The sequence below is a fragment of the Gorilla gorilla genome, chromosome 7, assembly GCF_029281585.2.
Source record: "Gorilla gorilla gorilla isolate KB3781 chromosome 7, NHGRI_mGorGor1-v2.1_pri, whole genome shotgun sequence".
Lineage (NCBI taxonomy): Eukaryota > Metazoa > Chordata > Mammalia > Primates > Hominidae > Gorilla > Gorilla gorilla.
The window spans coordinates 97,745,792-97,773,374 of NC_073231.2; the positions used below are offsets into that span (position 1 = coordinate 97,745,792).

General features: G+C 38.9%; 1 pseudogene; it reads right to left on the bottom strand.

Moving 5' to 3' along the window:
• Positions 1-23,527: 23,527 nt before the first annotated feature.
• On the bottom strand, positions 23,528-26,646 carry LOC101139331 (proline-rich protein 13-like; annotated as a pseudogene).
• Positions 26,647-27,583: the final 937 nt, after the last annotated feature.

Below are 27,583 nucleotides of genomic sequence, written 5' to 3' on the forward strand. Positions count from 1 at the left end.
TTAATAACAGTTAAAATATCTTATAATGTAGTAAAATCTTCACACCCCATACACAGGGCTTGTAGTTGCATTCACATAGACATTCAGAATCTGAGAATTGTTATAGGTATTAGTAGCTGGCAAGAGAAAATAGAGGGAATCCAAAATTAAAGTGATTAAATCCATCCAAGAGGCTATTATCAAAAGGAAAGTCCTCTCATTCTCATTCCACTTCCAAAGTGGAAAACAGCCAAGAAGCATTTTTCCCTCACCTCTTATCAAAGATTGCGTCCCTAATTTCAAAATCTAATGGTGCTAGCCTCTTTCTGGATCCATCTGTGCTATGTCTGGACTCTCTCTGCCACAGAAACTCAGGTCTGGTTTTATTCAATTGTACTTTGTGCTTTCTTTTTATGTACTCTTTAAATGGTTATTTTGACTATAGTTCTCATCAAACAAAAGATGTCTATCTTTTATCATTTGGAGATATTGAAGGAATGTATCTTCTCTCACTGCCTCTCAAAGCATTTACACCATTATATAATGAGAAGAGAAATTCCTCGGAGACCAGTTACAATAAACATGTGCAGGCTAAAGATATGCATATGTATTTTATATTTGATATATTTAGTTCAATATCTGAAAAGGCCTGAGTAAATTTATGATGTTCTATTGCAAGCTATGTGATTTTTATAGACTCCAAGGAAAATATATTCTAACTTTTGCTCCCTCAGATAAAATGTATATTGAATACAAGACAGCTTGCCTTCTAAATGCACCTATTCATGTTGGAAGTCTTTCACGGTATTTTGAAGCATACTTTGATATTTGAAAATGCATTGGTTTGCATAGATCTCTTTTGTCACAATGTCAAGCTTAAGTAGAAATATTGCCCGCAGTATTATTATCAGTCCTAAAGTATAATGATGACATGATTTGAAATGCAGCCAGCCGCAACCTGTAGTCTAGAATGGTAAAAATGACAGTCATACCATCAACATGTGATCTGGTGCCCACATGAGCTCCTCCTAGGACAGAGGTGGAGATGGCGATGCCAAAGGCACGGAAGGGATGTAGCAAAAGACCACATGGATGTAGTGTTTGCTGGGCCCTTTGATTAGATGTCTTGTGAATATTGCAAGAAGGTTAGGCTAGCTGTCATTCGTTAACTTGTGTGGGTTTGAACCCTAGCTCCAGGAGTATACAAATGGTGTTCACTTGTGCAAATTATTTAACCTCTGTATGTCTCCATAGCCTCTTCTGTAAAGTAGAAAAACAGTAGTCACCTCACAGAATTATTGAGGTTTAATAAGATAATGAATATCAAGTTCTTGTCAGAGACGTCTGTAGAAAGCAATGGTTAATAATGCAGACTCTGGCCCAAGAATGGCTAAGTTTTAAACTTGACCCTCACACTATCTGTGAAATTTTCTTAACTTCTTTTAGCCTCAGTTTTCTCTTTAGAAATATGGAGATGGTAAATAATAGTAGCATTGTTATGTGGATAACATTAGTTAATTCATGTGATTTAGAAAAGTGCCTAATGCATGACAAATGCTCAAAAATATTAGTTCTTATTAGATTTTCTTAAAATGTTACTTGGAAAGCATCCAGGGCTGTGGAAATAGGGTTTGCTTTCAATTGTTTGCTTAGCTTTCTCTCATAACAAATAGAAGGAGAAAGATTCTCCCTTTTTTTCTCTTCCTGTCAGTATCCCTCTTATCTAAACCCATTTTCTCTGCTCTCAGAAGAAAGGAGGTATACTTGCTTTGGTGGTGGTGGAAAGGGGAGGGGTGCACATTAGGCTTGCATCCTGACCCACCTGTCTAGCAATATCCCCAGAATGCAGTGTGCACTGCCATGAAAGCTGGGAAACCAGACATTTGCAAGCACATGCGTTTCCCTGAGTGGTGTTACAAAGGATTCTACTTTATCTGGACTGCATTTAAGAGGTCTTAGATTTCATCTTTATTCATGGGATCAACAAGTATGGCTTCCAATGCCAGGGTGCAGTTGTCTGTGGCTCAGCACTTGACAAAGGTGATTTTACTGGATGATGAATCTTACTGAATGTTACAACTAACAACGCTATTGTATGTAAGTAGATGGGGTTTGAGGTACAGCCAGGGGTACCAATCCTGAGAAAAGACAATGCTGCATTGCATTATCAATTTAATAAAGCATGTGCTGTCAGTAATATTTATTTCATTAAAAAATACATATGGTTGTTGATACAGTTTTTTGAATTGTGGCATATTGAGTCCTTGAACTCACAGATTCAGTTATATCAACATGAGCATCTTGCACAAATGTTAGCCTTGCCCACTCACCACCCTAGTGGAAAAGGCTACTGAAAAAGCAGGTCTAGTTGCCTGAAATGTCTGCCTGTCTATTTGAAAGGAGGAATTGAAGTGGGTTGAATAAGAAGAGAGACAGGTGGGTGGAAAGTAATAAGAAACTAGGTTTAGCTAGAAAGCGATTTCCTAAAGAACTTTTACTCTCATTGGTGTTCATCGTCCATAAAACTTGGCCTTATTTCCAGAGAAAAAGAATTAATGATCATGTGAAATTGGATGTCTGTCAATTTTTCTTAAGTTTCTCAGCAGCAAAACTTGTTCTTCATCCAACTGTAACTGCTGTTTGGTCAAGGTAAGACAACTTTCTATGTATCTAATTTACTGTGTGTTATTCATGCTAAGAATGCAGTACAGGACTATTTATATTAACTGAACAATCAGATGGTAAAAGAATCACTTTGGCCATTTGCTGTGTGAAGTTCAGGAATATTTTTTGATAAAATAAGTAATTCCATATGCATGTGAAATTCTTAGTATTTGATTCCTGTTTCTCTTGTAATGTCCTTGGTCTTTTGTCTTTTGAATCAATTAGGTCAGTCTCAAGGGAATAAAAAAAGAAAAAGAAAGAAAGAAAAACAGACCATAGTTTAAGCCAGAACACTCTAATACTGTCCACTCAACATATGGTGTTTATAGATCTTGAAAACAGAATGAGGAGGAATGCTTCAGATTAGAAGGACTCCCTACATGGTTTTAATTTGTTCATGTTTTAAGTCTTTGGTTCTGGAGTAGTTCTTATTACGGTGAATAAAATGGTTAGTGAAATGAGGGTAAAATATCATAATTATGTTCCCTAAATAAGATTTGTATGTCCCCTGTGGTATGCAAATATTCCACGTTTTACTTTTTTTGTTTTTTTAAAAAAGAAAATGTTAGAAGAAGGTCAGATTTGCTAAGGATAGAGGACTTACCTGATAATTCTGCACCTCTTCTAAGACACAATGTGAGAAGCTGCTGCATGGAGGTAGAGCTACCTTAAAATTCTTTGCTCTGAGCCAGGGCAGTACTGCTGGCCTTTGACTCCACAGGAAAGTCCGCCCTCTGTCCAAACCTTCTTGGTCCAGACAGCCCAGCACAGATGGCATGAGTGTTTCTGCCGAGCCAGCCGGCAAAGAACAGGCAGGCGGACATCTGCAGGTGAAGGCCAGGAGGGAATCACGTCTGGAAGGTCACTGAAAGTCGATGCACACAAAGGCTGTTTCCCTGGCAGCAGAAATTACCCTGTAAGACCTCTGCAGGTCCTCATAGGCAGTAGGCCAAGAGCGACGGACGCTGCATACTTACGCAGCCCTTAGAAGGGGATCCTGCACCTGGTGTCTATTAAAATCCAAAACACCTGAGTCACATCTGACTCTAAGATTATAACAAGCTTCCACCTAAGGTTCTGAGCCCCATACTGCCCTAGGAATGGGTCTGTTAGCACATTAAAATCACATGGAAAGTGTTTTAAAAACCCAGTGCCCAAGCTATACTCCAGAACAATTAAGTCATCATCTCCGGGGGTGGATAACAGCATTATCTACCTCTAAACAGTTCCTGCAGAGGACAAGGCTCAAACAGAAAGGAACACTCCTCAAAGCACAAAGCTAGGGTGTTTTCGGATATGCTGTGTTAAGGGAGGCAGAGGCTGAGCTCTGGACACCCAAAATTAAAAGTTGAACCAGTGGCTATAGAGATGTTATTTTCTCTTAAGAAATTGTATGTTAAGGAATAGAGAACTTTAGTTTCCTCATATGTAAAATAAGATGATTGGATAAATTGATCTCCAAGGTTCTCCCATTTCTATTTCCATAATCAAAAGCATTTGATTTTACACCAGCAGTGTAAAATTTCACACAGACTATTCTTTTCCTTTTTTGCCAAAATGTTCATTGATTTTTCTGATGATTAAAAAATGAGAATATTGGAATTTTATGTTTTAAAGTGCCTCCCCTAACCATCATTCTCAGCAAACTAACACAGGAAAAGAAAACCAAACACCACATGTTCTCACTCATATGTGGGTGTTGAACAATGAAAACACATGGACACAGGGAGGGGAACATCACACACTGGGGCCTGTCAGGGGGGTGGGGGGCTAGGAGAGGGAGAGCATGAGGACAAATAGTAGATGACGGGTTGATGGGTGCAGCAAACCACCATGGCACGTGTATACCTATGTAACAAACCTGTACGTTCGGCACGTATATCCAAGAACTTAAAGTATAATAATAAAAAAGTCAAAAAATAAAAAAGTGCCTCCGCCACATTTCCAAATATCACATAATAGTAAATGAAACATTTTAAAAAGTTAAAAAGCTATTCACCACTTCTGTTCAAAATTGTATGCAAGGTCCTAACCGGTACAACAAAAGAAGAAAAAAAAATTAAAGAATACAGTTAAAAATAAAAAAATAAAACTACTTATATTCACAAATGACATGATTGTCTACATTTTAAAAATCCAAAAATATACAAAAAAGACAACTATATTTAATAACTGAGTTTGGGATATGAGGTCTTGGTATATAAGAACAATCTACAAATATCAATTATATTTTTGTATAAAAGCAAGGAAAAAATCACAAATTTTTTAAAGTATAATTTAAAATTACATCAAAAACACCAACTACTTAGATAAAAATTTAACAAAATCTGCACAAGATTTGTATGTTAAAACTACAAAATATTGATGAGAAAAATTAAAAATCTTTGATGTTAATGGATTACAAGGCTCAAAGTTGTCAAGATGTAAATTGTCCCTAAATTGATCTATAGATTCAATGCAATTTCAATATCCAAGCAGGCTTTTCTAAAAACCGAAAGGCAGATCCTAACATTTCTATGAAAAAGCAAAAGAGGGGTGGAGCCAAGATGGCCAAATAGGAACAGCTCCGGTCTACAGCTCCCAGCAGAAGACGGGTGATTTCTGCATTTCCATCTGAGGTAACGGGTTCATCTCACTAGGGAGTGCCAGACAGTGGGCGCAGGTCAGTGGGTGCGTGCACCGCGCGCGAGCTGAGGCAGGGCGAGGCATTGCCTCACTTGGGAAGTGCAAGGGGTCAGGGAGTTCCCTTTCCTAGTCAAAGAAAGAGGTGACAGACGGCACCTGGAAAATTGGGTCACTCCAACCCGAATACTGCGCTTTTCTGACGGGATTCAAAAATGGTGCACCACGAGATTATATCCCGCACCTGGCTCGGAGGGTCCTACGCCCACAGAGTCTCGCTGATTGCTAGCACAGCAGTCTGAGATCAAACTGCAAGGCGGCAGCTAGGCTGGAGGAGGGGCGCCGCCATTGCCCAGGCTTGCTTAGGTAAACAAAGCAGCCAGGAAGCTGGAACAAGGTGGAGCCCACCACAGCTCAAGGAGGCCTGCCTGCCTCTGTAGGCTCCACCTCTGGGGGCAGGGCACAGACAAACAAAAAGACAGCAGTAACCTCTGCAGACTTAAATGTCCCTGTCTGACAGCTTTGAAGAGAGCAGTGGTTCTCCCAGCACGCAGCTGGAGATCTGAGAATGGGCAGACTGCCTCCTCAAGTGGGTCCCTGACCCCTGACCCCCGAGCACCCTAACTGGGAGGTACCCCCCAGCAGGGCACACTGACACCTCACATGGCCGGGTACTCCAACAGACCTGCAGCTGAGGGTCCTGTCTGTTAGGAGGAAAACTAACAAACAGAAAGGACATCCACACCAAAAACCCATCTGTACATCACCATCATCAAAGACCAAAAGTAGATAAAACCACAAAGATGGGGAAAAAACAGAACAGAAAAACTGGAAACTCTAAAAAGCAGAGCGCCTCTCCTCCTCCAAAGGAACGCAGTTCCTCACCAGCAACGGAACAAAGGTGGACGGAGAACGACTTTGACAAGCTGAGAAAAGAAGGCTTCAGACGATCAAATTACTCTGAGCTACGGGAGGACATTCAAACCAAAGGCAAAGAACTTGAAAACTTTGAAAAAAATTTAGAAGAATGTATAACTAGAATAACCAATACAGAGAAGTGCTTAAAGGAGTTGATGGAGCTGAAAACCAAGGCTCAAGAACTACATGAAGAATGCAGAAGCCTCAGGAGCCGATGCGATCAACTGGAAGAAAGGGTATCAGCGATGGAAGATGAAGTGAATGAACTGAAGCGAGAAGGGAAGTTTAGAGAAAAAAGAATAAAAAGAAACGAGCAAAGCCTCCAAGAAATATGGGACTATGTGAAAAGACCAAATCTATGTCTGATTGGTGTACCTGAAAGTGATGGGGAGAATGGAACCAAGTTGGAAAACACTCTGCAGGATATTATCCAGGAGAACTTCCCCAATCTAGCAAGGCAGACCAACGTTCAGATTCAGGAAATACAGAGAACGCCACAAAGATACTCCTCGAGAAGAGCAACTCCAAGACACATAATTGTCAGATTCACCAAAGTGGAAATGAAGGAAAAAATGTTAAGGGCAGCCAGAGAGAAAGGTCGGGTTACCCACAAAGGGATGCCCATCAGACTAACAGCGGATCTCTGGGCAGAAACTCTACAAGCCAGAAGAGAGTGGGGGCCAATATTCAACATTCTTAAATAAAAGAATTTTCAACCCAGAATTTCATATCCAGCCAACTAAGCTTCATAAGTGAAGGAGAAATAAAATACTTTACAGACAAGCAAATGCTGAGAGATTTTGTCACCACCAGGCCTGCCTTACAAGAGCTCCTGAAGGAAGTACTAAATGTGGAAAGGCACAACCGGTACCAGCCACTGCAAAATCATGCCAAAATGTAAAGACCATCAAGACTAGGAAGAAACTGCATCAACTAACGAGCAAAATAACCAGCTAACATCATCATGACAGGATCAAATTCACACATAACAATATTAACTTTAAATGTAAATGGATTAAATGCTCCAATTAAAAGACACAGACTGGAAAATTGGATAAAGAGTCAAGACCCATCAGTGTGCTGTATTCAGGAAACCCATCTCACGTGCAGAGACACACATAGGCTCAAAATAAAAGGATGGAGGAGGATCTACCAAGCAAATGGAAAACAAAAAAAGGCAGGGGTTGCAATCCTAGTCTCTGATAAAACAGACTTTAAAGCAACAAAGATCAAAAGAGACAAAGAAGGCCATTACATAATGGTAAAGGGATCAATTCAACAAGAAGAGCTAACTATCCTTAATATATATGCACCCAATAGAGGACCACCCAGATTCATAAAGCAAGTCCTGAGTGACCTACAAAGAGACTTAGACTCCCACACGATAATAATGGGAGACTTTAACACCACACTGTCAACATTAGACAAATCCACAAGACAGAAAGTCAACAAGCATACTGAGGAATTGAACTCAGCTCTGCACCAAGCGGACCTACTAGACATCTACAGAACTCTCCACCCCAAATCAACAGAATTTACATTTTTTTCAGCACCACACCACACCTATTCCAAAATTGACCACATACTTGGAAGTAAAGCTCTCCTCAGCAAATGTAAAAGAACAGAAATTATAACAAACTGTCTCTCAGACCACAGTGCAATCAAACTAGAACTCAGGATTAAGAATCTCACTCAAAACCGCTCAAATACATGGAAACTGAACAACCTGCTCCTGAATGACTACTGGGTACATAACGAAATGAAGGCAGAAATAAAGAAGTTCTTTGAAACCAATGAGAACAAAGACACAGCATACCAGAATCTCTGGGACGCATTCAAAGCAGTGTGTAGAGGGAAATTTATAGCACTAAATGCCCACAAGAGAAAGCAGGAAAGATCCAAAATTGACACCCTAACATCACTATTAAAAGAACTAGAAAAGCAAAAGCAAACACATTCAAAAGCTAGCAGAAGGCAAGAAATAACTAAAATCAGAGCAGAACTGAAGGAAATAGAGACACAAAAACCTTCCAAAAAATTAATGAATCCAGGAGCTGGTTTTTTGAAAGGATCAATAAAATTGATAGACCGCTAGCAAGACTAATAAAGAAAAAAAGAGAGAAGAATCAAATAGACGCAATAAAAAATGATAAAGGGGATATCACCATCAATCCCACAGAAATACAAACTACCATCAGAGAATACTACAAACACCTCTACACAAATAAACTAGAAAATCTAGAAGAAATGGATAAATTCCTCGACACATACAGTCTCCCAAGACTAAACCAGGAAGAAGTTGAATCTCTGAATAGACCAATAACAGGAGCTGAAATTGTGGCAATAATCAATAGCTTACCAACCAAAAAGAGTCCAGGACCAGATGGATTCACAGCCGAATTCTACCAGAGGTACAAGGAGGAACTGGTACCATTCCTTCTGAAACTATTCCAATCAATAGAAAAAGAGGGAATCCTCCCTAACTCATTTTATGAGGCCAGCATCATCCTGATACCAAAGCCGGGCAGAGACACAACCAAAAAAGACAATTTTAGACCAATATCCTTGATGAACATTGATGCAAAAATCCCCAATAAAATACTGGCAAACCAAATCCAGCAGCACATCAAAAAGCTTATCCACCATGATCAAGTGGGCTTCATCCCTGGGATGCGAGGCTGGTTCAATATATGCAAATCAATAAATGTAATCCAGCATATAAACAGAGCCAAAGACAAAAACCACATGATTATCTCAATAGATGCAGAAAAGGCCTTTGACAAAATTCAACAACCCTTCATGCTAAAAACTCTCAATAAATTAGGTACTGATGGGACGTATTTCAAAATAATAAGAGCTATCTATGACAAACCCACAGCCAATATCATACTGAATGGGCAAAAACTGGAAGCATTCCCTTTGAAAACTGGCACAAGACAGGGATGCCCTCTCTCACCACTCCTATTCAACATAGTGTTGGAAGTTCTGGCCAGGGCAATTAGGCAGGAGAAGGAAATAAATGGTATTCAATTAGGAAAAGAGGAAGTCAAATTGTCCCTGTTTGCAGATGACATGATTGCATATCTAGAAAACCCCATTGTCTCAGCCCAAAATCTCCTTCAGCTGATAAGCAACTTCAGGAAAGTCTCAGGATACAAAATCAATGTACAAAAATCACAAGCATTCTTATACACCAACAACAGACAAACAGAGAGCCAAATCATGAGTGAACTCCCATTCACAATTGCTTCAAAGAGAATAAAATACCTAGGAATCCAACTTACAAGGGATGTGAAGGACCTCTTCAAGGAGAACTACAAACCACTGCTCAAGGAAATAAAAGAGGATACAAACAAATGGAAGAACATTCCATGCTCATGGGTAGGAAGAATCAGTATCGTGAAAATGGCCATACTGCCCAAGGTAATTTATAGATTCAATGCCATCCCCATCAAGCTACCAATGACTTTCTTCACAGAATTGGAAAAAACTACTTTAAAGTTCATATGGAACCAAAAAAGAGCCCACCTTGCCAAGTCAATCCTAAGCCAAAAGAACAAAGCTGGAGGCATCACACTACCTGACTTCAAACTATACTACAAGGCTACAGTAAACAAAACAGCATGATAATGGTACCAAAACAGAGATATAGATCAATGGAACAGAACAGAGCCCTCAGAAATAACGCCACATATCTACAACTATCTGATCTTTGACAAACCTGAGAAAAACAATCAATGGGGAAAGGATTCCCTATTTAATAAATGGTACTGGGAAAACTGGCTAGCCATATGTAGAAAGCTGAAACTGGATCCCTTCCTTACACCTTATACAAAAATCAATTCAAGATGGATTAAAGACTTAAACGTTAGACCTAAAACCATAAAAACCCTAGAAGAAAACCTAGGCATTACCATTCAGGACATAGGAACGGGCAAGGACTTCATGTCTAAAACACCAAAAGCAATGGCAACAAAAGCCAAAATTGACAAATGGGATGTAATTAAACTAAAGAGCTTCTGCACAGCAAAAGAAACTACCATCAGAGTGAACAGCCAACCTACAAAATGGGAGAAAATTTTCGCAACCTACTCATCTGACAAAGGGCTAATATCCGGAAAATACAATGAACTCAAACAAATTTACAAGAAAAAAACAAACAACCCCATCAAAAAGTGGGTGAAGGACATGAACAGACACTTCTCAAAAGAAGACATTTATGCAGCCAGAAAACACATGAAAAAATGCTCACCATCACTGGCCATCAGAGAAATGCAAATCAAAACCACAATGAGATACCATCTCACACCAGTTAGAATGGCAATCATTATAAAGTCAGGAAACAACAGGTGCTGGAGAGGATGTGGAGAAATAGGAACACTTTTACACTGTTGGTGGGACTGTAAACTAGTTCAACCATTGTGGACGTCAGTGTGGCGATTCCTCAGGGATCTAGAACTGGAAATACCATTTGACCCAGCCATCCCATTACTGGTTATATACCCAAAGGACTATAAATCATGCTGCTATAAAGACACATGCACACGTATGTTTATTGCGGCATTATTCACAATAGCAGACTTGGAACCAACACAAATGTCCAACAATGATAGACTGGATTAAGAAAATGTGGCACATATACACCATGGAATACTATGCAGCCATAAAAAATGATGAGTTCACGTCCTTTGTAGGGACATGGATGAAATTGGAAATCATAATTTTCAGTAAACTATCGCAAGAACAGAAAACCAAACACCGCATATTCTCACTCATAGGTGGGAATTGAACAATGAGAACACATGAACACAGGAAGGGGAACATCACACTCTGGGGACTGTTGTGGGTTTGGGGGAGGGGGGAAGGATAGCATTGGGAGATATACCTAATGCTAGATGGTGAGTTAGTGGGTGCAGCGCACCAGCACGGTACATGTATACATATGTAACTAACCTGCACATTGTGCACATGTACCCTAAAACTTAAAGTATAATAATAATAAATTAAAAAAAAAGAAAGAAAAAGCAAAAGACATAGACTAACCAAAACAATTTTGGAAAAACAACAACAAAGTTGACTGATTCACACTACAAGATTTAAAGACTTAGAAATCAGGACTGTGTGGCATAAGACTTTCAGAACTAGGTGAGGGCCGGAGGATATGGATTGAAGGAGGCACCTGTACCATACCACACATGGCTCACACAGTGGGAAGGGACCCCATCCATGCACTGGTCCCATTTTTGTAAATAAAATTTTATTATAATACAAATCATTTTTTCCTGTAAGTATGACTTATGCAACGGTCGTGATATACTTAAACTACAAAAATGTTTTATGGCTTATCTAAAATTCAGATTTAACTGGGTGTCCTGTATTTCATCTGGCAAACCTATGCATAAACTCAAAGACTAAAATATTTACTATTTGGACCTTTTATAGAAAAAGTTTGCCAAACCCTGGTTGGAAAGGAAGAAAACTGTCTCTAAAAATTATATTATCAATATTTCCAATCATTTAAGACTGTGCTGTCATTAAAAGAATTCATAAAATAAAGCATAAATATATTTGTCTTTGTTCAGCTACAAAGATTGAAATATTATACATAAAATTTTAACAATATGGCTATTTTCACCAGTTTTAAAACTTTCATCTAACCATTCTAAATGTGAGAGTATACTATATTCTAGAGCAGCAGATCATAAACCTGCACATCAGACCAACCTAGGATGCTTTTTTAAAGAAAAGCACATATCCTTAGACCTCCACTCAGAAATTCGGATTTTTTAGTGCCTGAAATAGAAACTAGGAATCTGTATTTTTTTTTAAGTTCTTTGAGATGATCCTGATGTACAGACCAGAGACCTGGTAAGTTCCAGCAGTAGTCTGAAAACTTTAACCTGCATTGGAATAAGCTGGAAGGCTTGTTTAAACAGACTGCTGAATCCCCAACTCCAGATGTTCTGATTTAGTAAGTATACAGTCGGGCACAAGAGTGTCTAACAATTTTCCATGTGATGCTGATACTGCTGGTCTGGGGACCTCATTTTGAGAAAGAATGTGTTGCAGAATTTTATGTACCTAATTTGTGGCTCTCTTTTTAAATTCAAATCCACATTATTAACAAAAATTGAATATTATATAATATAATGGAATTTTATCACTACAAAATGGACTGTATTGTTTATTTCATCTACAAAAGAAATACTACGTTTTTATATTTGTTCTTCAAACTGTTTTGCTATAACCTAGAATGTCTCTAATTTCATCAAAAAAAGTTATAAGAATGTAATGCCTGTAAGTCTTAAGCAGATAAGTCTTAAATGTGGGATTGGAAGATTATTGTAAAAATTAAGCTATTTACTAATAAACAAGCTTAGTAAAGTTTCAGGATACAAAATCTATATGTAAAATTCAACTGTGGCTGGGCACGGTGGCTCACACCTGTAATCCGAGCACTCTGTGAGGCCAAGGTGGGCAGATCACCTGAGGTCAGGAGTTCAAGAACAGCCTGGCCAGCATGGTGAAACCTCGTCTCTACAAAAAATACAAAAAATGGCCAGGCATGGTGATTCACGCCTGTAGCCCCAGCTACTTGGGAGGCAGAGGAAGGAGAATTGCTCAACCCAGGAAGCAGAGGTTGCAGTGAGCTGAGATTGCACCATTGCACTCCAGCCTGGGTGACAGAGAAAAACTCCATCAAAAAAAAAAAAAAAAAAAAAAAAGCCAATTGTATTTCTCTAAAGTAAAAATGAACAAACCAAAAATACAACTAGGAAAACAATTCTATTTTTAAAACATCAAAAGTAATTAAATGCTTAACAATAAATTTAACCAAGGAAATGTAAGACTTATACACTGAAAACTATAAACATTGTTGAAAGAAATTAAAGAAGAGCTAACGAAGTTGAAAGACATCCCATGTTCATGGATTGGAATGCTTAACATTATTAAAATGACAATACTCTGCAAATTGATCTACAGATTCAAAATGATTCCTATTAAAATCTTAGTTTACTTTTTTGGAGAAATTTGCAAGATAATCTTAAAACTCCCATGGAAATGCTAGAGAAAAAGAATAACCAAAAAATCTTGAAAGGGAAGAACTATGTTAGAGGATTCACATTTTCTAATTTTGAAACTTACTTGAAAGCTAGAATAATCAAAACAGTGTGATACTAGCAATAGACTAGACATTGAATAATGAGTGCAGAAATAAACCCTCACATTTTTAGTCAATTGACTTTTGACAAGGGCGACAAAACAAATTATCTTTTCAACAAATGGTTCTGGGATTGCTGGACATTCACACACAAAAAGAAGAAAGTTAGAACCCTATGTCACACCATATACCAAAACTAATTCAAAATAGATCAAAAAACTAAATTAAGCGATTAAAATTATTTTAAAATTATAATTTTTATTAAAGATTACTTACAATGTATACTTTTTTATAAAAATATTAGAAAACTTGGGTTTAAATCTTTGTAATTTGAAACAGAAAACTGCTTCTTAAATAGGGCACAGGCTGGGTGCAGTGGCTTATACCTGTAATCCCAGCACTTTGGGAGGCCAAGGCAGGAGGATCACAAGGTGAGGAGATCAAGACCATTCTTGCTAATACAGTGAAACCCTGTCTCTACTAAAAATACAAAAAATCAGCCAGGTGTGGTGGCACGCGTCTGTAGTCCCAGCTGCTCAGAAGGCTGAGGCAGGAGAATTGCTTGAATCCAGGAGGCGGAGGTTGCAGTGAGCTGAGATCATGCCACTGCACTCCAGCCTGGGTGACAGAGAGAGACTCCGTCTCAAACAAACAAACAAACAAACAAAACAAACAAACAAAAAGGCACCCAAAGCACAAACAACAAAAGAAAAATTGATAAACTGGGAATAATCAGAATTTAAAACTTTTGTGCTTCAAAGGACACTACAAAAAAACAAAAGCACAACCCACAGGAGAAAATTTTTGTAAGTAATATACTTGATAAGGGACTAGTGTCTAGAATATATAAATGACTATTAAAACTCGGTAGTAAAAAGACAACGCAATTGAAAATAGGCAAAAGATCTCAATAGACAGTTATCTAAAGAAGATATACAACTGTTCCATAAGCACGTGAAAAGGTGCTCAAGGTACTTGGGAGGTTGAGGCAGAAGAATCACTTGTGGCCAGGAGTTTTAGACCAGCCTGAGCAACACAGCAATACCATGTTTCTAAAAATAAATAAATAAATATGTTAAAATCTAAAAAGGAAAAAAGAAGATGTTCTAGGTCATTAGTCAACAAGAAAACACAAATCAAAACAACAATAAGATACTGCTTCATAGCTACTCAGATGGCTATAATAAAAACACACACATACATAAACACACACACACACACACACACACACACACACAAAGAGAGAGAAAATTACAAATGTTGAAGGGAATATGGAGAAATTGGAGCCTTCATGCATCACTGGTAGAAATGTAAAATGGTGCAGCCATTTTGGAAAACAATTTGCCATTTTCTTAAAAACTTAAACATGGAATTACTATATGAACCAGCAATTCAACTCCTAGGTATATACCTAAGAGAAAAGATAATGCATGCCCACAGAAAAACGTGAACACACATGCTCATAGTAGCATTATTTATAATAGCAAAAAGGTAGAAACAACCCAAATTTCCATCAGCCAATGAATGGGTAAATAAAATGTGTTATACTTATGCAACAGAATATTATTCAGCAATAAAAAATAAATGAAGTACTGATACATCCTACAATATAGATGACCCTCGAAAATGTTATGCTAAGTTAAAGCAACCAGACACAAAACACTACATGTGGAATGATTTCACTAATATAAAATGACCAGAATTGATGCATCTATAGACACAGAAAGTCGATTAGCAGTTGCATAGAGTTGGTAGATTATGGGAAGATTGGAGGGTGACTACTGAGGGATACAGGGTTTCTTTTTAGGGCAATTAAAATGTTCTAAAATTCATGGTGATGGATTCACAACTCTGGCTACACTGAAAGTTTTTGAACTGTATATTTTTAAAGTGTGAATTGTAGCCTGAGCAACATAGTGGGACCCTGTCTCTACAAAAATATTAAAAATTCACTAGGCATGGTGGTGTTATGGGATCTTTGGGGTGTTGCTTTTCTGGCCAGAAACTTCTCTGGCTGGTGGCACCTTTGCCTAAGTTCTTGTCCTGTGTCCTAGAAGAACAGGATGTGCAGACAAGTGGAAGTTGAGCAAGATGAAGAGGAGCTTTACTGAGTGTTACAACAGCTCAGAGGAGACCCAGAGTGGGTAGCTGCTCTCTGTAAGCAGGTTGTCTCACCAGGTGTTCAGTTCTCAGAAGAGACAAGGCCCTGGAGAGGGTAGCCTCTCCAGGGGGAGGGTGGGAGCAAGCCATCAGTGACACAAATCTATAGTATACCTGCCTACTCCCAGCTCCCAAGAGAACAGGGGTGCCTGAGTTTCAGCCATGGCTTGGGCATCTGCAGCTGCACCTGGGGAGCTCCTGCTCTGCCAATTTGGAAGGGGCAGAGTTCCCACTTGTCCCCAACTCCCACTGGCTCCATGGAGCCTGGCACCCAGTCATGCTCACTTGTTTCCTGGGACAGGGGCTCCAGGCCCTCGCTGGGTCTGCACTGGCATTCAGGGCAGGGGCGATGTTGCCACAAGCTCCTCCTGTGGCCCCAGCACTTAGTGGTGGCCTAGCACATAACCCGGACTGGCCCCATCATAGTGGTCTCCAGGATGGTGGGCTGTCCACCTCCTTCCCATGCCTTCCCGGCAGCTGCTGGTGTGATGGCAGTGGCTGCACCAGATGGCCCACTGCTGCCATCAGTGGCACACATCTGTAGTCCCAGGTACTTGGGAGGGTGAGGGAAGAGTATCCCTTGAGCCCAGGAGTTTGAGGCTGCAGTGAGCTGTGATTATGACATTGCACTCCAACCTGGGTGAGAGTGAGACTCCATCTCACAATAAAAGGATGATTTGTGTAGTATGAGTTATATATCAAAAAATGTGTTGTTGTTTTTAAAAAAAAACACTTATGTTAAGAACATTGTTCTGTAGTAAAATAGGCATTTTCAATTGCAACAAAAGCAAAAATTGACATTTGGGTCTAATTAAACTAAAGAGCTTCTACATAACAAAGGAAACTATCAACAGAGTGAACAGACAACCTACAGAATGGGAGAAAAATTTTGCAATCTATCCATCTGACAAAGGTCTAATATCCAGCATCTATAAGGAACTTAAACAAATTTACAAGAAAACAAACATCCCCATTAAAAAATGGGCAAAGGACATGAACAGACACTTCCCAAAAGAAGACATACATGCGGCCAACAATCATATGAAATAAAGCTTAACATCACTGATCATTAGAGAAATGCAAATCAAAACCACAATGAGATACCATCTCATATCAGTCAGAATGGCTATTATAAAAAATAAAAAAATAACAGATGCTGGCGAGGTTCCAGAGTAAAAGGAATGCTTATACACTGTTAGTGGGAGTATAAATTTGTCCAACCATTATAAGACAGTGTGACAATTCCTCAAAGACCTAAACCAGAATTGCCATTTGTCTCAGCAATCCCATTACTGGATATATATCCAAAGGAATATAAATTTTTCTATTATAAAGAAACATGCAGCTAGGCATAGTGGCTCATGCCTGTAATCCCAGCAATTTGGGTGACCGAGGCTTGTGAATCACCTGAGGTCAAGAGCCTGAGACCAGCCTGGCCAACATGGTGAAACCCCATCTCCACTAAAAATAAAAATTAGCCGGGCGTGGTGGTGCATCCCTGTAATGCCAGCTACCCAGGAGGCTAAGGCACGAGAATTGCTTGAACCCAGGAAGCAGAGGTTGCAGTGAGCCAAGATCGCACCACTGAACTTCAGCCTGGGCAACAGAGTGAGACTCTATCTCAAAAAAAAAAAAAAAGAAAAAAGACACATGCATGCGTATGTTCATTGCAGCACTATTCACAATAACAAAGACACGGAATCAACCTAAATGGCCACCAATGATAGACTGGATGAAGAAAATATGGTACATATACGCCATGGGATATTATGCAGCCATTAAAAAAAACAAGATCATGTCCTTTGCAGGGACATAAATAGAGCTGGAGGCCATTATTCTTAGCAAACTGTCACAGGAACAGAAAACCAAATACCTCCACCCTCGCAATGCTGTAAGAAACTACCCGAGACTGGGTAATTTACGAAGAAAAGAGGTTTAATCGACTCATAGTTTTGCAGGCTGTACAGGAAGCATGGCCAGGGAGACCTCAGGAAACTTACAATCATGGTGGAAAGTGAAGGGGAAGCAGGCACATCTTCACATGGCAAAGCAAGAGAAAGAGAGCAAAGGGAAAAGTGCTATACACTTTTAAGCAATCAAATCTCATGCGAACTTACTTACCATCATGAGAATAGCAAAGAGGACGTCTGCTCCCACGACCCAATCACCTCCCACCAGGGCCCTCCTCCAACAGTGAGGATTACAATTTGACATGAGATTTGGGTGGGGACACAGACCCAAACTAAATCACCACATTGTCTCACTTATAAGTGGGAGCTAAATGATGAGAACACATTGAACTTGCAGAGGAACAACACACACTGGGGCCTATCAGAGAGTGGAGTGGGGGAAGAGGAAGAGGATCAGAAAAAGTAACTAATGGGTACTAGGCATAATACCTGGGTAATGGAAATAACCTGTACAACAAACTCCCATGACACAAGCTTACCTATATAACAAAACTGCACATGAACCCCTGAACTTAAAATAAAAGTTAAAAAATATATATATATACATTTTGATGTTCAGTCCTAGTTCTCTCTGAAAATATGTTGTTGAATTTACGTTGAGTTTAGCGTTTGTTGCTTAATTTTGTAGTCTTTATAGTAAAACTACAGTACCACATATTTTCACTGTTTGTGCAAATAAGCAGCCTTTGCTTCAAATGGATGTTTCTATTAACACTATGCTAATTATTGAAAATAAACATGTGCAAGTATGAGCGTCTGCTGACTGCCTCTCAACCTATCTTTTCCTCCTGCTGGTTCATGCTGAGGGGCTTCGGCTTACTGAAGCTTGCCAGGGACCCGGTTTGAACATTCTCTTATCTAATAGTAATCTACGGAGTCTATCTGATCGCTAAAATTTACACAACTCTTTTCATCATCCTGGTAAAGAAAAATCATACATAATACATGTAATACTATAAAACAAATAAGGAAAGTTTCATTCAAAATAAAAAGCTTAGCTCATGAAAGACTATGTTTTTAAGATAATTTTTTTTTTTTGATGAATGCAAGCAGGATCCCAGAATCCCAAATCAAATCCCAAAACCAAAATCATGGACTAAGGTGAGCATGTGTCTGCATGACAGAATATTTAAATAAATTTTTAAAAGCTAGACACTTAATTTTCAACTAACAAAATTGGCAATGTTTGGGGTGTGGTAAGTGCTTGTTTCCTCTTTCTGCTTTCTTTTTAAGCCTTCAAAGTATTAATCCTCTTTCTGTTCAATAATTTCTATTTCACACCATTTTTTAGGGCATCACAGATTCTTCAAGTCTTATTTTGACACATTGTATCATAACCATTCTAATGCCAGGAAGATTAGGCATCATGACTAACTAACTGGGAGACCATTCTGACAGACACGGAATAATCCTTGGGAGCTTCTACCAAATGGAGCATGGGTATTTCTTTGTATTAGGAATATATTTAAGTCAATATATGGAAAGCAGTGTGCAAAACCAAATATGGTATTTTCCCTTCAATGATTAGGTGCTCTACAATAAACATAAAAGAATTTAGCAAGATAAGAGACATGAAACAATCTTACAAAGTATCATACAAAGATTATTTAGAACTGGTAGTAATAACAGTAATAATTTCTGAGAATATAATGATTATTATTCATTTGCAAAGCTGCATGGATTTAGTAACTCTTTAAAATGCTTTATCTATAAAGTTCTAGGGATATGAAATTAGAAATCAAATCAGATTTACTAAGATTTGGAACTAGGGCATATTGCCATATTCTTAGAAGAGAAAATATATTGTATTTTCAACATGATTTAGTGGTAAAAAGATTTTATTATTACCGAGCCTATTGAGGCCTACAAGATCATCAATAAACAGTGATAAGTAGGCTCACTTGCAAGGAAAAAAGGCCTAGCCTCTGCAAACGAGATTTCCTAATGCAATACTGGGCCAAATTTGACTTTATTTCATTCAGTGACTTCACAGCTTCTGAAAAAGGGGTTCTTGTGACTTCTGCAGTTTAGTGACTGCAAAGATTGAGCAAAGTGTGTTTCTTTAAGTAAACACCTCAAAATGGATACCTTGTGAAAATAAATACCTTTTGTCTGTAATATTTGTTTTATGGGAAAAAAAGATGTCCTAATTTAAATAAAAGTCATTTCTTTGGAGGAAAGGAATCATTAATGGTAAGAAATAAGGACCCCTCAATTTCACCTGACCCCTTTCACCACCCCTCCCCCATAAATTTTAGGTATGGATGATAGAGAATATTTTAACAAAACAGAAAAAAAATTTCCTGTTTCATATGAAGGCAGGTAAAGTGATAAATAGATATCCGGAGCCCCAAAGAGCTAATTTCAAAACTTTACACATCTGTCCAGATTCTGGTAAAGAAAGGCTAGTTTGGCTAATTACCTGGCCTGAAACTTGTTCCTGTTTCCATTATTTCGGCCAATTCACTTATATCTGTTATATGAGTAATAAAGTACTTATAATTCCTTCTGAGTTTTTTCCCCAGATCTCTCCATTATGACTTAATTTTTATAGTAAATGGTTTAATTTTTAGGCTAAAGATCTTGAAAATGGGTGATTCACTATGGATCTGCTAAAACACCTCCTCAAAATATAAAGCTTTCTATTATTTCTTCAATACAGTAATACTGCACTTTATAGAATCAAAGAGTCCAAACTGCAAGAAATACAAATGTCGTCTGCCTTTCTAGAAAAAGAAAAGGCTAATGCCAATTAAACTATGGTTCATGCCTCTGTATACTGAACATCTTTATTTTCCATTTAATGACACAGTTATTTGAGACTTATTTGGGCATAGATATTTATCATCCAAGTCCCATGTAGAAAGGAAAATAGAAGCAAAATCAATTTACTATGACATTTGTAAATCTTGGCATGTGACAGAAAATCCTTTAGCACACATCTCAGTACCAGGCATAACATGGATTCCACTTTGGGGCATCTTTCTTTCTAAGATCTCATAAGGCATGTGGTTATTGCCTTATAAGAAAATACGAAGTTGTGGTAATTTCCACAGGGATGAGCATTTGCTTCACTATATCATATTGATGCTTCATTGCTGTGCTTCTGTGCTTTTCTGTTACATAAATTTCTATTTCAATGCCAAATCATAGTGTAATATTTTTAAGAACATTTTGCATGGCATTTAAACTCAACACATATAGCTGACTCAGTTGAATTAACAACAATAAGACCAGCAACGACCAGGTTCACACATAAGCAACTGATGACTACTATGTCAGATTGGCTCCTAATCATCAATTGTAAGATGCATGCTGATTTTAAATATGTTAAAATGGGAAGAAATGTGAATCTTAGAGTCATTTAAATCCAGTAACGATCTTTATATCTGTGTCATGGTGGCTATCATCATGAATTTTGTAATGAAATAGACATGGATGCTGATCTAGTCATTTAATGCTGTGTGATGCCAAGCAAATTATTTAACCTCTCTAAGCCTTAGATCTCTTAAAAGTGAGTACCATAGTAATACGTACTGCATAGAATTAGTATAAGGATTAAACAACATAGTTTCTACATAAACTGTCCATTAGATATTAGATGTTATGATTTTTATTAGAAATATTACCTTTTTGAATCTTCGTAATCATCTGTGATACGGATAGGGAGACAATATTATCCCCATTTTGCAGCTGGGAAGAACAAGAATCAGAGATTGTGATCTACCCAAGATCACAAAGCCAGCAAGTGACCTGGGGGGAATATCAGAGGTCTTTCCATACTCCTCTTGGGTTGAAGCTGGTATTATATAGATAAAGTTCCTATTCTTGTTTTTAAAATGTTGAATTAGCTTGAATAAATATAAAAATGATCTTAGCATTGTGGATATTTTCAGTTCTAAGCATCCAACTTCTCTTTATTCAAGTAACTGTAACTCTTCCCAACTTTCAATCCATATGCTTTGCACTGGGCCTTAATTCCTGGTTTAGGGGATAGAACAAAAGGCCTAGGTTTGGCCAATCAGGACTTTGAATTCTTCTGGCTGCAGTTTGATCCAAGAATAGACACTTAATTCAAGCCAAGTCAGTCAGAATAAATCAGAACTAATCTCAGGACTTTTACTTGACTAACCAGAAAGAGATATTTAAACAGAAAGGACATTTCCTTCTTCTGTTGGGCTTTAACTTGAGGAGGTGTGAGGCTGGAGCAGCTGCTGCCATATTGTAACCACATGGATTCTGAAAATGAAGCCAAAACATGGAAGAAAGTATGGCCAAGCTGGGCGACAGATAGAGACCAGCAACTAAATCCAATTTGTGAGCTTCTGAATCCAGCCACACTTGAATTTAGCCCTAGTTTTTACTTCTCAGTTATATCAGTCAATAAATTCCCTTTCTCTGAACAAATAACAGACTCCTGAGCAAAGGGCTCTAGGTGGGGCAACATAAACTAACAACAGGTATGTGTGTCACAGGTACCATGACTTCCATGTCCAATACATAATTCTTTATCTTTTTCCTAAAACAGCCAAATTGGACAAATAGTAATGATTTAGTAATGATTGAACACCACCCATCTGCAGTGCACACAAGTCCAACAACAGCAAAAAAATGTTTACTGTGTCAGTGTCTGTACCACTGGCCAACGATGTTTCTATATTAATTTATACTAAGCAATGCTGCAGGAAGAGTTAGTTTTGTGTATATTTAAAGATTTTGTGCCGTAAATGACATGCACATGGAATTGTTTATTTCACTATAGCTAAGTCCACTCTGATTGGTGTCACCATGCATTTGAAAATGGTTGACCCTATGCAATTAAATTTGTTGCCTCTTAATACTCTACAGTCTGACTAGTCAGAAAGCCAGTGAAATTAATCCAACTAGCTAATTACAATAATCTATTCAGACATGCTAAAGAGTAAAAGCTAGGCTCATCAAGACACCACTAATACTGATGTTCAAATATAAAATCAGAAAAAGGGCAAAATGGCAAGTAAACATTTCCTTTACTAGATAGGTAGTACATTTTCTTTACTAAATGTGAAATATTTATTGAGGAGGTTAGTAGCTAAGATTCTTTCAGGAGATATTAACAACAGCTGAAACATTTATATGCATATACAGAAATCTATATGTTTCCACATTTAGTATTTCCCTCTTATTTCCACTGCTACAGAGAAATTACTGTACTATTTTGATTTTTATGTTTCTTTAACATGCTGACTTAAGTTGTTGTTTTAACATAATATTTTTAAACCATCTATTCCTACTACTAATCCACATGTGTTGCAAAAATGTTTGTATACAGAATGGGGTTCCAAAGAGAAACAGATTGTGAGTTAACACCACACACATAGAGTTTTGTTAGATTTAACATATAATTATATATAGTATAGATAATAAATCTGCGTAGGCACATGTGTTCAATAAGTATGAATATTATCATACATATACACTTCTATTTCTTTTTTTTCCAGGAGAAATAACTTTGTTTGGACTGAGAGCTGGAGAACGAGAATAGGACCTGAGACAGCATATTGGGCTAAGGAGGAGAGGTGAGTTTCCAAAACGGCAGTCAAAGCTCATCAACCGAATGGACTCTACTTCCCAGCAACCTTGCAGTTAGTGCAACCAACAAAAGGCCTGCTGAGGAATGTATTTGCCACTAAATTCCCCAAATATGCCAACATTACAAAAAAGACAGAGGCTTTTTGTTATAATTAAATTTCCACAAACCTCCCCAATCACAAGTATTATAAGAGGAAGTAAAAAAATCACATTTTACAGATCTCAAGCTTGTCTTCAACATTTAGTTCATCATCTTAAAGAAATAACTCCCCTGCTAAACTCATTAACTATAGGATCTATCCAAGCAGCAAGAAGATGGCCATGCCATGGCAATCCTCTTCCCATCTTCCCTAGCCACTCAGGGCTGAAGAGCAAGGTGAGGCTCAGGTGGGGGTAGGGGTGGAGAGCACAAGGGCTACTTTTCCCCAGTAGATCATGGCATCTGAAGCTAGATGGGAGAGCAGAACTGATGAGACTTGAGGGAAGGGTCCAGGGCCTGTATTCAGTCAGAGTCACTGCTGGAAGAGGAGGAGGAATGCTTGGCATGCTTGTGGTGCTTGTAGTGCTTGTGTACCTTTTTAGGAACTTTCTTCATTTTCTTCTGAATCTTCTTGTCCACTATCACTCCTGGTCCAACCACGTCAGGAGCCAAGGGATTCACAGGAGGCATTCCAGGGGCAGGAGGGGGTGTGAAAAAGGGTGGGGAACCGAGGGTTGGTATCCTGGATACTGTGGCTGTGGCACAGGATGAGGGGGTCCACTTGGGGGGAAAGTTGCATTGCCCTGCGGAGCTCCTCAGGGAGGAGGAAAGGGGCCTGGGGAAAGGGTGGATTGATAGGTGGTGGGTGGGCAGGATTGGGCCTCCAGGGTACCCAATGTTGGGAGAATATAGATTTGGCCCTGGCTGCCCGGCATTGGGATTCCACGTGTTTAGATGTGTCCTCCTGCCCCATCACCTTTCCACCACCACCTAGGCTTGGTGCGTTCTGGTTATTTCTTTCTCCTTTTCCTTACAGGACAAGAATCGAGAGAGAAAAATTCTTCCTCAATTTACCACATCAAAAAATGATCCACACATATATGTTCTTGAAATAGTAATTGCTACTGTCTGCCTTCCCTCAATACAGCAGATGAAATGTTAAATTAAAGAAGCTTTTGTTACTGGTGAAGGATCTTGACTATGAGTGGTCCAGGTTCTTGCCATTTTGAACAAAGAATTGGACAAAATGCAAAAACAAAGCAATGAAATAATAAAGCAACAAAAGCACAGATCTATTGCAATGAAAGTACACTCCACAGAGTAGGAGTGGGCTTGAGCAAGCAGCTCAAGAGCACTGGTTACAGAATTTTCTGGGATCTAAATACCCTCTAGAAGTTTCCCATTGGTTATTTGGTTTACACCCTATGCAAATGAGGTAGTGACCTGCAACCAGTCTGATTGGTCATGGAAGGTGACCAATCAGAGGCTGAGTGAAGTTACAAAGTTAACACACTATGCAAATGTCTGATTGGTTGCAGGAGGGGACCAATTAGAGGCTGAAGTAAACTTACAAAGTTATACCCCTATGCAAATGAAGACTAGGCCTGTGACCAGTCTGACTGGTTGTTGTATGGGAATAATCAGAGGTACTTTCCTTTTCTCATCTGTGATTCAGAAAGGAGTGGGGCAAAGGAAGTAGCCTCTGTTCTTTTGTTACTTGGGTGTGGAAAGTTGGGGTTTTCCTTTTGATTTATTTCTAGGAAGTCAGTGTGAATTGGCCGTAGGTTCTCTACCTCCAGGCCCTATTCTCCTGCCTCACTTGACAGCTTGCCATTGATCGAAATGAGATGGGAAAGAACTGGTCAGCTAATCTTCCTCAGCCCTTACAAAACTTCTCCTTTTCATTCCCTTTCTATTCTTGCTGTGTCATCTACTTGAGGTGTATTAGGCTGTCAGTTACCTGTAAACATTTAACTTCACAGGAAAAAGTGCTCGCTATGGAGTAGTGGAGTGATAACAGTGATCCGACTGATATTTCGCTGAATGAGTTTTTCAAACATTTTAAACCCCAGCCAATAATAAGAAGCACATTTCTGATAACTCAGTACATATAAATATTTATATTTTTATATATATGTATAACTAAAACAAAGTTTCAACCAATGTTAACCATTATTACATGCAATGCATGCTGCTAATCTATTTCTCGATTTTATTTTATATTATTATTTGAGACGGAGGTTGCTCTGTCACCCAGACTAGAGTGCAGTGGTGCTATCTTAGCCTACTGTAACCTCTGCCTCCCGATTCAAGCAATTCTCCTGCCTCAGCCTCCTGAGTAGCCTGGACTACAGGTGTGCAGCACCACACCTGCCTAAGTTTTTGAATTTTTAGTAGAGACAGGGTTTCACCATGTTGACCAGGCTGGTCTTGAACTCCTGAACTCAGGTGATCCACCCACCTCGACCTCCCAAAGTGCTGGGATTACAGGCGTGAGCCACTGTACCCAACCTATTTTATTTTTTCAAATGCTAATTAGGAACCACTACCTTGATAGTCATGATCTTTTATTAGGTCATGATCTACTGGTTTGAAAAGTACTGTTCTCTAGGGAAGAACACAGCTTAAGCTAGAAAGAGCTTGAGTCTTTACATAGGTTTAAGTCTGACTTCCCCATTAACTAGCCATGTGAGCCCTGAAAAATTAATTAGTTTTATCAGTGCTCAGTTTCCTCATCTATAGAATGAATAAAATTTTCCTACTTTTCTACTTTGTAGGATGAGAATCAACGAGATGATGTGAAAATCCAAGCCCATTCACTGACACATAGCAGACCAAAAAATAAATATTGGTTCCTGGATGATCCCTCAAAAAGAATGAGATCATGTCCTTTGCAGGGACATGAATGGAGTTGGACACAGGAACAGAAAATCAAATACCACATGTTCTCACTTATAGGTGGGAGCTAGATGATGAAAACACATTGACACATAGAAGAGAACAACATACACTTGGGCATATCAGAGGGTGGAAAGCAGGAGGAGGGAGAGGATCAGGAAAAATAACTAATGGGCATTAGGCTTAACACCTGGGTGATAAAATAATCTATACAACAAACCCCCATGATACAAATTTACCGAAGCAGCAAACAAGCACTTGTACCCTTGAACTTAAAATGAAAGTTAAAAAATAAATATCAAGAAGCCTGACAAGGAACAAGTTCTATGTAGAAACATTGCATTTCAAACCCTTTTAAAACCCTTTCTCTGTCTCCTTTCTTCTTAGTCTTTCTCATAAACCCAGAGGCAAAACAGTTGTTTTTAATAGGGTCTCTCACTTTAAAGAGTGAGAAACTACTTATGGAATCTCTTATATCTTAAACTTTTCCACTAATTTCTATGCAGAGCTGGATAATTAATCATTCTTTAGAATATCAGGATCAGAAATTTCCAAATCTAAACTTCAAAATCCTTGGCTTGACCCTTACCCATCGTGATCTGACCCTGCTCTTTTTCTCCGACATTATATCAAAACATTTCCCCACCTTCCACTCCAACCTTCTAAAGCCCTCCACACCCCACCTGGTCAATCCTATTAGTTGCTGCTTTGTCATGCTCCATCACGCTTTTGTGTTTTGCAAATTTTGTTTTCTTTGTGCTGGCCTCATCACCTCCTCCCAGCGTTCCATTCTGCCACTTAGTGCCTATGTAATCTTGGGTAACTTACCAATTATTTTTAAACACACTTTCCTTATCTACAATTTGAGAATAATATTGTGTCCAGAATTGGTTCCTTCCGGTGGGTTCTTGGTCTCGCTGACTTCAAGAACGAAGCCGCGGACCCTCGCTGTGAGTGTTACAGTTCTTAAAGATGGTGTGTCTGGAGTTTGTTCCTTCAGATGTCCAGATGTGTCCAGAGCTTCTTCCTTCTGGTGGGTTCATGGTCTTGCTGACTTTAGGAGTGAAGCCACAGATCTTCGCAGTGAGTGTTACAGCTCTTAAAAACAGTGCGCCTGGGGGTTGTTTGTTCCTCCCAGTGGGTTTGTGGTCTTGCTGACTTCAGGAGTGACGCTGAAGACCTTCGTGATGAGTGTTACAGTTCGTAAAGGTAGTGCGGACCCAGAGTGAGCAGCAGCAAGATTTATTGCAAAGAGCGAAAGAACAAAGCCTCCACAGCATAGAAGGAGACCCAAGCCGGTTGCCACTGCTGGCTCCAGAGGCCAGCTTTTATTCCCGTATTTGGCCCTGCCCACGTCCTGCTGATTGGTCCATTTTACAGAGCGCTGATTGGTCCATTTCACAGAGTGCTGATTGGTGTGTTTACAAACCTTTAGCTAGACACAGAGCATTGATTGGTGCCTTTTTTCAGAGTGCTGATTGGTGTATTTACAAACCTTTAGCTAAACACAGAGCATTGATTGGTGCATTTTTACAGAGTGCTGATTGGTGCATTTACAAAACTTTAGCTAAACAGAAAAGTTCTCCAAGTCCCCACTCGACCCAGAAGCCCAGCCAGCTTCACCTCTTAGTATTATTTACCACCCAAGGGTTCCTGTCA